The sequence below is a fragment of the Schistocerca gregaria genome, chromosome 3 (genome assembly GCF_023897955.1).
Source record: "Schistocerca gregaria isolate iqSchGreg1 chromosome 3, iqSchGreg1.2, whole genome shotgun sequence".
NCBI lineage: Eukaryota > Metazoa > Arthropoda > Insecta > Orthoptera > Acrididae > Schistocerca > Schistocerca gregaria.
Window position 1 is genome coordinate 280,359,773 of NC_064922.1, and position 9,547 is coordinate 280,369,319.

The window sequence follows — 9,547 nt, forward strand, 5'->3', positions numbered from 1 at the left end:
CATTTAATTGTACAAATTTTTCTACGAAATGGTGTCATTCATTTTTTCCGTATAACTAACAGTTTGCGCATAGTGAGTGAGAGTCTGTGAAAATCTCACATGTGTCTTTTGAAGGTGTGGGCTGTATAAAACCCACGGGGAGCGGCAGCCGAATCAGAGTGTAGATAATTTTGTGGGAGAGAGAACCAAAGACTGCGATTTATTGCAGGGCAATCAGTAAATGCAACAGAGCTACTAAGGGCGCTGCCTAAACTACCCTTGTCTGTCCTCGATGTTCACCTTCATAGGAGGAAAGATCAACGCAAAAAAAGAGAGAGAGAAATAAGAGCTCGCACGGAAAGATTTAAGTGTTCTTTCACCGGCCGTGCTGTTTGAGAGTGGAAAGGTAGCTACATACTTTGAAGGTGGTTCGATGAAAAAAAAAACCTCTGCCATGCGCTTGAGTGTGGTGAATTGCAGTGTAATCATGTAGATGTAGATCCGTTGCACGAACCTTAAATTACTTAACTGAGTAAGTGGGGAGCTGGCTGACTCCCGAAAACTCCAGCTAGTGTCAGATATTAATTTAACAAATCATGTGGAAGCTTCCACCCGGCAACTTGCAACATCTGTCGTACAGAAGCTAGAGCCGGCTGGAGTGGCCGAGCGGTTCTATGTGCTACAGTCTAGAACCACGCGACTGCTACGGTCGCAGGTTCGAAACCTGCCTCGGGCATGGATGTATGTGATGTCCTTAGGTTAGTTAGGTTGAAGTAGTTCTAAGTCTAGGGGACTGATGACCTCAGATGTTCAGTCCCATAGTGCTCAGAGCCATTTGAACGATTTGAACAGAAGCTAGTGGTAACAGGCAGCATGCAGCCATCATCAGCTCTGTAGTGTGGTTGGTTGGTTTATTTGGGGGAGGGGACTAAACAGCGAGGTCATCGGTCCCATCGAATTACGGAAGGATGGGGAAGGAAATCGGCTGTGCCCTTTCACAGGAACATTCCCAGTATTTGCCTGAAGCGATTTGGAGAAATCACCGAAAACCTTAATCAGGTTGTAGAATGAGATTTTCACTCTGATGTGAAGTGTGCGCTGATGTGAAACTTCGTGGCAGGTTAAAACTCTGTGCCGTGCCGAGACTCGATCTCGGGGCCTTTCTCTTTCGCGGGGCTGAGCTACCCAAGCCCGACTCACGCCCCGTCCTCACAGCTTTATTTCATCCAGTACCTCGTCTCCTACCTTCCAAACTTTACAGAAGCTTCTAGCGATAGGCGATAGCTGGGCCATTTTTTTGACAGAGTTTTAATCTGCCAGGTAGTTTCATACCAGCGCACACCCCGCTGCAGAGTGAAAATATCATTCTGGAAACATCCCCCAGGCTGTGGTTAAGCCATGTCTCCGCAGTATCCTTTCTTTTAGGAGTGCTAGTTCTGCAAGGTTCACAGGAGAGCGTCTGTAAAACTTGGATGGTAGGAGACGAGGTACTGGCAGAAGTTAAGCTGTGAGGACGGGGCGTGAGTCGTACTTGGGTAGCTCAGATGGAAGGGCACTTCCCCACGGAAAAAAAAGCCCCGAGTTCGAGTCTCGGCCCGGCACAGAGTTTTAATCTGCCAGGAAGTTTCTTAATCAGGTTGGCCGGATGCGGGTTTGCTAGTCACTGCCCCACCTCGCTCGGTTTTGCAATGTGTTGATTGTCTCTGTTACACAGTACACTACTCGTTGGTCCAGAGTCCGGCATCCGTAGAAGGGAATTTAAGACGCTGTGAGCTGCCTCGGCCACAGTGCGTGTGCAGACATCGCGAGTTCCGGCCTTCCTCCAGCGCAGCCTCGATACAAGCTGTGCCGGCGAGGCAGCTCGTCGGCGAGCTATTCGCGCCAGCCGTAAAGCAGACGGCGTTAGCCTTTAGGGCTCATTCCGCACGCGCTTGTACCCTTTTCCCAGGTCAGCCGTCGTTTACGTTCGGCCCGTTAGGGCGCTTCGCCGCGAAGCAGGAGAAGGAAGAGCATCGTCTCGCCCTTTTTATTCGCCTCCGGTCGTGGCGGCTCTGCCACCTGCGAAAGGGAACGGTGAGAACTTGTTACAGCCGCTAAAAACACCCCTGGCGCGTGGCGTCGTATTTTGGCGTCGGCGTCCCCAGCGGGTCAGCCGCCGCCGCCGATCTCTCATTAGAGGGTCGGCGGCGTTGCCTGGCGGCAACTGGACGCTCGCTAACGATTATTTACTGCCTGCGGTCGGCGGCGGCGGTGGCGCTAAAGGCGAAAATACGGCGCCGCTGCGATCGTCGCCCGGGCGACGTCCGATATCTCAATAGCGCCGATTCTGTGCCCTCCCTCTCTCGCTGCGAACGTGCGGCCGCATTCACTAAAGGCCCCTTTACACGAGCGTCTTTCTTGCCTCAATCGAGTACACGTGACAAGTGGCTCTACTGCGACGCTCCTGCCGTGTTAACGATCGATTCACACTTGATAGAAATGAAAAGTTAAAATAATCCACAGTCCATTTCACTGGTTGGCTTGAAGGATGGACTTCCGTGAAAACTGACTTAAAACGCCGCTTTTCAGTTTATTTTTTTATTAGGTGGTAGAACTCGTGGGCAATAAGTTCCCAAAGTTTCAGTGATGAAATCGCATCTGAACTGCCTGAAAATAAATAAATGTGTGTCGCGACCTTATTGCCACGCCCACTTTTTGAAGCAACATTTCAATTCTAGCTCAGTGATCAACGATTCCGCAGATTACTTTCAAACAAACCTGCACAGAGTACGTCTAGAAGACTGTGTTATATACACTTTGATTTTATAGACCATATATGACTCTGTTCGGGCAACGGCCTTTCCGCAGTGAATACACCGGTTCCCGTGAGATCATCGAAGTTAAGCGCTGTTGAGCGTGGCCGGCACTTGGATGGGTGACCATCTAGCCGCCATTTTTCGGGGTGCACTCAGCCTCGTGGTGACAATTTGCTGACTACTCGACCGAATAGTAGCGGCTTCGGTCAAGAATACGATCATAACGACCGGGAGAGCAGTGTGCTGACCCCACGCCCCTCCTATCCGCATCCTCCACTGAGGGTGACACGGCGATCGGATGGTCCCGGTAGGCCACTCGCGGCCTGAAAACGGAGTGATTATGATTCTGTTCCGTATTTTAGAAACAATAACAAACCAGCTGCTTTGCTTATGGTGAAGCAATTCCTGTTTTCCCTTGTGATAGTGACGGAGATTTACCCAAGTGTTCGATTCTTTCACCTTTCAATAATTCCACGGCCACAAACCTGAAATTTCCACATGGTCTGAACAGTTGAATATTCGATTCATCATCTGTGTCACATTAGCTGTTGTAAATATCTGTGGCCTCAGAGGGATAATAACCATCTACATCTTCAAGGAAAAGGCTTCTAAATTGCATCCTGGATGTTGTCAAAGACAAAAAAAGGGTTCAAATGGCTCTAAGCACTATGGAACTTAACATCTGAGGTCATCAGTCCCTTGGACTTGAAACTACTTAAATCTGCTTACATGGCAGACGCTCTATCCATCTGGGAATGTAGGTCTCACGGGGAGCGTGCAAGTGATAAGTCCCTGCAGGCGCACTGTCCTCTGTGCCCTCGGTGGCTCAGATGGATAGAGCGTCTGCCATGTAAGCAGGAGATCCCGGGTTCGAGTCTCGGTCGGGGCACACATTTTCAACATGTCCTTGATGAAGTATATCAACTGCTGTTTGCAGCTAGGGTCTGCATTTAATTATCATTTAATTCTAGCAAAGCTGCATGGTCATCAACGGTAACTTCTTTCGGGAACAGATACTACCGTCATATATATTTATGCTATGTGTGCGATATGGCGAAAATTCTTGGGTCGGTAGTGCCCTAAAGCAAATTTTTAGGTCAAATTACAGCAAAGCTGGACTTTTTCTTACATCGTTTTTTGCCCCTGCAGTAGTTCTAGGGTTAGCAACAACAGTTTTTCTCGTGCAATATTAGCGATTGGAAGCTTTAAAAGAGAGAGTGGTCGTGTTACAGATGATTCACTCGGCGTAACATGACTTCAGTAGTAGACGCAGAGTGTAGCATGTGTCGATACAGCTCGTTTGTGGGCATCGGAGGTTCCGTGATGGAGTCCAGGGCGATGTAGCAATATCGCCGCTGTGGGGACGCGCCACTACATAGCCACAGGTCGTTAAACTTAGCCAGAAAGCCTCCTCCTCCGCCTTCCCCGTCTCCATCCCTTACTCGTGCCACTCAGTCCTCCCCACCCCTCCCCCAGCTGAGCTTTCGCAATAACCCAACTCTCTGGCAACTCCGTGTAGTGCTGATCCTCCCGGCGCCAAAGGCCTACCGAGGAGCCTGTTCCGAAGCACTTGCTTAACTCGTACTATCGGCATTCTCCACATTCTCACACAGGCTGCTTCTGAGTGCTTCTGTCTCACGGATGACACTCCTCCGTAATCGACGTAATATTCATAAAGCATGCCATCAGACTCATATTTCTATTACGTCCCTATACTCTCCAAACTACTGCGAAGCGCGTAGCACGCGGTACTTCCTATTGTACTACTTATTAAGGCTTCTTCCGTTTTCATTGGCATATAGCGCACGTGAGACTGATCAGTTAAACAACTTCGCGAGCGCTGTTGTTTGTCTAATCTTGTCATAGTGGTCCCTACGAGAAAGATACCTAAGTTACTGTACAGGGCGGACAGAAGGTAAGGGTAAGGGAGAGACAAACGAAAATGGGAAAGATGGTAAAAATTAGAGATACTGAAACTTCTTGGCAGATTAAAACTGTGTGCCGTACCGAGACTCGAGCTCGGAACCTTTTCCTTTCAGGGCAAGCGCTAGAGAGGTAGAGCGCTTTCGCGGGCAAGCGCTAGAGAGGTAGAGCGCTTGCCTGCGAAAGGCAAAGGTCCCGAGTTCGAGTCTCGGTACGGCACACAGTTTTAATCTGCCAGGAAGTTTCATATCAGCGCACACTCCGCTGTAAAGTGAAAATTTCATTCTAGAAACATCCCCCAGGCTGTGGCTAAGCCATGTCTCCGCAATATCCTTTCTTCCAGGAGTGCTAGTTCTGCAAGGTTTGCAGGACAGCTTCTGTGAAGTTTGGAGGTAGGAGACGAGGTACTGGCGGAATTGAAGCTGTGAGGACGGGGCGTGAGTCGTGCTTGGATAGCCTGGTAGAGCACTTTCCCGCGAAAGGCCAAGGTCCCGAGTTCGAGTCTCGATCCGCACACAGTTTTAATCTGCCAGGAAATTTCATATCAGCGCACACTCCGCTGTAGAGTGAAAATTTCATTCTATTAGAGATACTGTTTATTATTTCAAAGGTAATGGCCATAACTGTTAATACATTTATCCCACAGTCAGGCAAGACAATTTTGTGGCTATTTCTGGAAACATGTGCTAGAGACAGAGAGAATTCAACATAGAATATTTGAAATTAATTATAAATAAAAAATGGTTCAAATGGCTCTAAGCACTATGGCACTTAACATATGAGGTCATCAGGTCCCTAGACTTAGAACTACTTAAATCTAACTAACCCAAGGACATCACACACATCCATGCCTGAGACAGGATTCGAACCTGCGACCGTAGCAGCAACGCGGTTCCGGAATGAAGCGCCTAGAACCGCTTGGCCACAGCGGCCCTCGAAATTAATTATAAAGCAGTCTACATCGCAAAGGCACGTTTATTACAAGGTGACTGGTTTCGATCATCATATGGACATCTTCAGACCTTCAAAACCATATTCATGGACAATGGCTGTACAAGGAGCAGGAACTCCTGAATAACGATAGTCAACTTTCTGCAATTTACACTTGTTCATCATTAATTTCACAAAGTTTGCGATTGCTACACAACCATGATTGTACCCAGGCGTGCAACTCTTCTTCCAAAAATAAAGATATCGTGTTGGAGGAAGATCGTGACTATATGGAGTATGCGTACGGGGTTCCCAGCGAAACATCCGCAGCGTAATCGATACAACACGCGCACCATGTCCAGGAAAGTCAAGGTGATCTCGTTTTAGACTGCTAGAATCAGCTCCTCATTGACTTTCTGGAACACGACACTTGAAAAATGTTAAGCGTGCCATCAAGTCTAAGGGCCCAGGAATATTGACGGACGGCATAATTCTGTTGTAGTATATTTCTTCCCACATGTTGCCACGTTTGCTTTGTCTATGCAGCAGAAGTTTCACGGGGAGCCATTACACATCCTCCATATAATCTCGATCCCTCACGATGCTACTCGTAGCTCCATATTTCTGGAACTATGAAGAAAGACATTCGTGGCTGTCGAATTACTTCGGAAGAAGAGAAGCACCCCTGGATACTATTACAATTCGATAGATAACCGTAAACATTTTTCATAGAAGGCATTGACCGTCTTATCTCACAGTGAGATACGAGGGTTGTACGGAAAGTAAGGAACGATCGGTCGCAAAATGGAAACCACAGTGAAAATCAAAACTGTTTTCTTTGCACATTTAGCTCCACCTTCCAGGTACTTCTCTACATAGTCGCCGCTCTGACTTAGACATTTGCCAAATTTCCAACACCGTCGTCATAGAAGGCAGCTGCCTGCGGTTTATGATACTTCTCTACGCTGGTCTATAGCTCGTAGCCCGCGCCCATGTATTGTCTTGGTACCCAGCGTTTCATGTGAACAGAGATGATACTCAGGACGAGCCAATTAGGGCTGTGTTGTGTGTGGTCGAACACTTCCCATCTAAAAGGCTTCAGGAGCGTCTTCACTGCCCCTGCAGAGTGCGGCTGAGAATTGCCATGAAGAAGGAAGTGCGTTGCAGTTGTGTTAGGTGGGCTGCATTCATCAAGGCGAAGCCTCTCAGCGGGACCTCCTACTTGGCGGTAGACATTGTTGTTCTAGGCACATTTACTCGCTCACAGTGCTTTCACAACTGAAAAGAGCGTCTTGATGCAATCGACGGGCATTATAGAGACACTGCCCATAACGTCTGTGAAAAGCCCCATCGGATTTTCCCAGTCGTTTCCATTTCGCGATTGATCGTTCCTCACTTTCCGAATAGCCCTCGTAAATGTATTAACAGTTATGCCGATCACTTTTTAAATAATAAACAATATGCTTTTTTTCATCTGTCTCCTTTTCATTTGTCTGCGCCTTGTAAATTCATGATCGACGAAAATTTCCAACTTGTCCATACACTGTTCAGTATCCCGTGACAGCGCTATTTCGGGTGGGTTCCGCATGCTTGAGCAATATTCTAGGGTGGAACACACGGGCACATAGTAAGCAGCTGCCTTTGTAGACTGACTGGCTTTACTCAGTATACGAACTCTGCCACCTGATTTGCCTATCACTAAGCCAGTATGATTGTTCAGTTTCATAACATTACAGTTACACTTAGGTATTTTCACAAAAATCATCAGATACCAATTGTGATCGCTTAATATTTTAGTCATAGAACACAACGTTTTTGCGTTTTTTTTAAAAGTACACGATTTAGCATTTCTGAAATTACCAATATTTGAAAAATTTCGAAATCTTAACAAGGTTTGACTGAATAGTTGTGCAGATTTTTTCAGACAGTACTCAATTGTAGATAAAGAGTCTGAGGTTAATAACAAAATTCTCTGACTGGTCATTAATATGTAGCATGAACAACGAGGGTTTGTAATAGACTTCCTTGGAGCACACCAGAAGTTACTTGTATATCTTTCAATGGCGCTACTGCCAGGATAGTAAGCTGCGTCCTCCCTTCCAACAAATCCTCTATAATGACGAGAGACAACGTCTGAATTACTCTATATTTATTAGGGTTACTAGTTTCGACCTGTTGTCAGAGGTTATCTTTAGATCCGTATCTAAGTACTGTGAATCGTAATTGGTCAGCTGGGCGAAGACCCGATGAAAACCTCTTCCAGTTGACTAACTACAGTATTAGAAGTACTGCCTTCACCTCACTGTCGTAGTTTTCAGAATCTCACGTGAGAAAATCACGTGATATTTTTTGAATCCATGTTGACTGACATAGAGAATATGATTCTGAGATATGTCATTACGCATGAGCTCAAAATATGTTGTATCATTCTACAAAAGATGGATGCTGAAATTAATGGTCGGTAGTTTTCGGATATCCTTATTTCGCAGACTGGTGCGTCTTGTGCTTTCAGCTAACTATTGAACATACAGCACGTTTTTGTTGTTGTTGTTGTTGTCTTCAGTCCTGAGACTGGCTTGATGCAGCTCTCCATGCTACTCTATCCTGTGCAAGCTGCTTCATCTCCCAGTACCTACTGTAACCTACATCCTTCTGAATCTGCTTAGTGTATTCATCTCTTGGTCTCCCTCTACGATTTTTACCCTCCACGCTGCCCTCCAATACTAAATTGGTGATCCCTTGATGCCTCAGAATATGCCCTACCAACCGATCCCTTCTTCTAGTCATGTTGTGCCACAAACTTCTCTTCTCCCCAATCCTATTCAATACTTCCTCATTAGTTATGTGATCTATCCATCTAATCTTCAGCATTCTTCTGTAGCACCACATTTTGAAAGCTTCTATTCTCTTCTTGTCCAAACTATTTATTGTCCATGTTTCACTTCCATACATGGCTACACTCCATACAAATACTTTCAGAAATGACTTCCTGGCACTTAAATCTATACTCGATGTTAACAAATTTCTCTTCTTCAGAAACGCTTTCCTTGCCATTGCCAGTTTACATTTTATATCCTCTCTACTTCGACCATCATCAGTTATTTTGCCCCCCAAATAGAAAAACTCCTTTACTACTTTAAGTGTCTCATTTCCTAATCTAATTTCCTCAGCATCACCCGACTTAATTTGACTACATTCCATTATTCTCGTTTTGGTTTTGTTGATGTTCATCTTATATCCTCCTTTCAAGACACTGTCCATTCCGTTCAACTGCTCTTCCAAGTCCTTTGCTGTCTCTGACAGAATTACAATGTCATCGGCGAACCTCAAAGTTTTTATTTCTTCTCCATGGATTTTAATACCTACTCCGAATTTTGCTTCTGTTTCCTTTACTGCTTGCTCAATATACAGATTGAATAACATCGGGGAGAGGCTGCAACCCTGTCTTACTCCCTTCCCAACCACTGCTTCCCTTTCATGTCCCTCGACTCGTATAACTGCCATCTGGTTTCTGTTATGTTATGTTATGTTATGCGGTATTATAAAAGAGATTTGGGCTGTGTCAGGTCATCTTCAAACAATTTGTTTATTTTCGTATAGTGAGTATAATAAATGAAAAATGGCTCTAAGCACTATGGGACTAAACATCTGAGGTCTTCAATCCCCTAGACTTAGAACTACTTAAACCTAACTAACCTAAGGACGTCACACACATCCATGCCCGAGGCAGGATTCGAACCTGCGACCGTAGCAGCAGCGCTAGTAACTGAAAGCTACAATTAATTCATCCCAAACATCCACTGTAATAGTAAACTGTATCCTTGTTATGGTTCCTTAATGGTGGATGATTTACAGGGCTGCAAACAAACATTTGTTTATTTGTGTATGTGGTGTCTGTTCTTGACTCTGCAGCCTTATAC

General features: G+C 45.8%; 1 non-coding gene across 1 annotated transcript; it reads left to right on the forward strand.

Annotated features, from left to right (window-relative positions):
- Window positions 1–3,588: 3,588 nt before the first annotated feature.
- Trnat-ugu (transfer RNA threonine (anticodon UGU)) lies at window positions 3,589–3,663 on the forward strand. Its single transcript has one exon. It is a non-coding gene; the product is annotated as a tRNA-Thr (tRNA).
- Window positions 3,664–9,547: the final 5,884 nt, after the last annotated feature.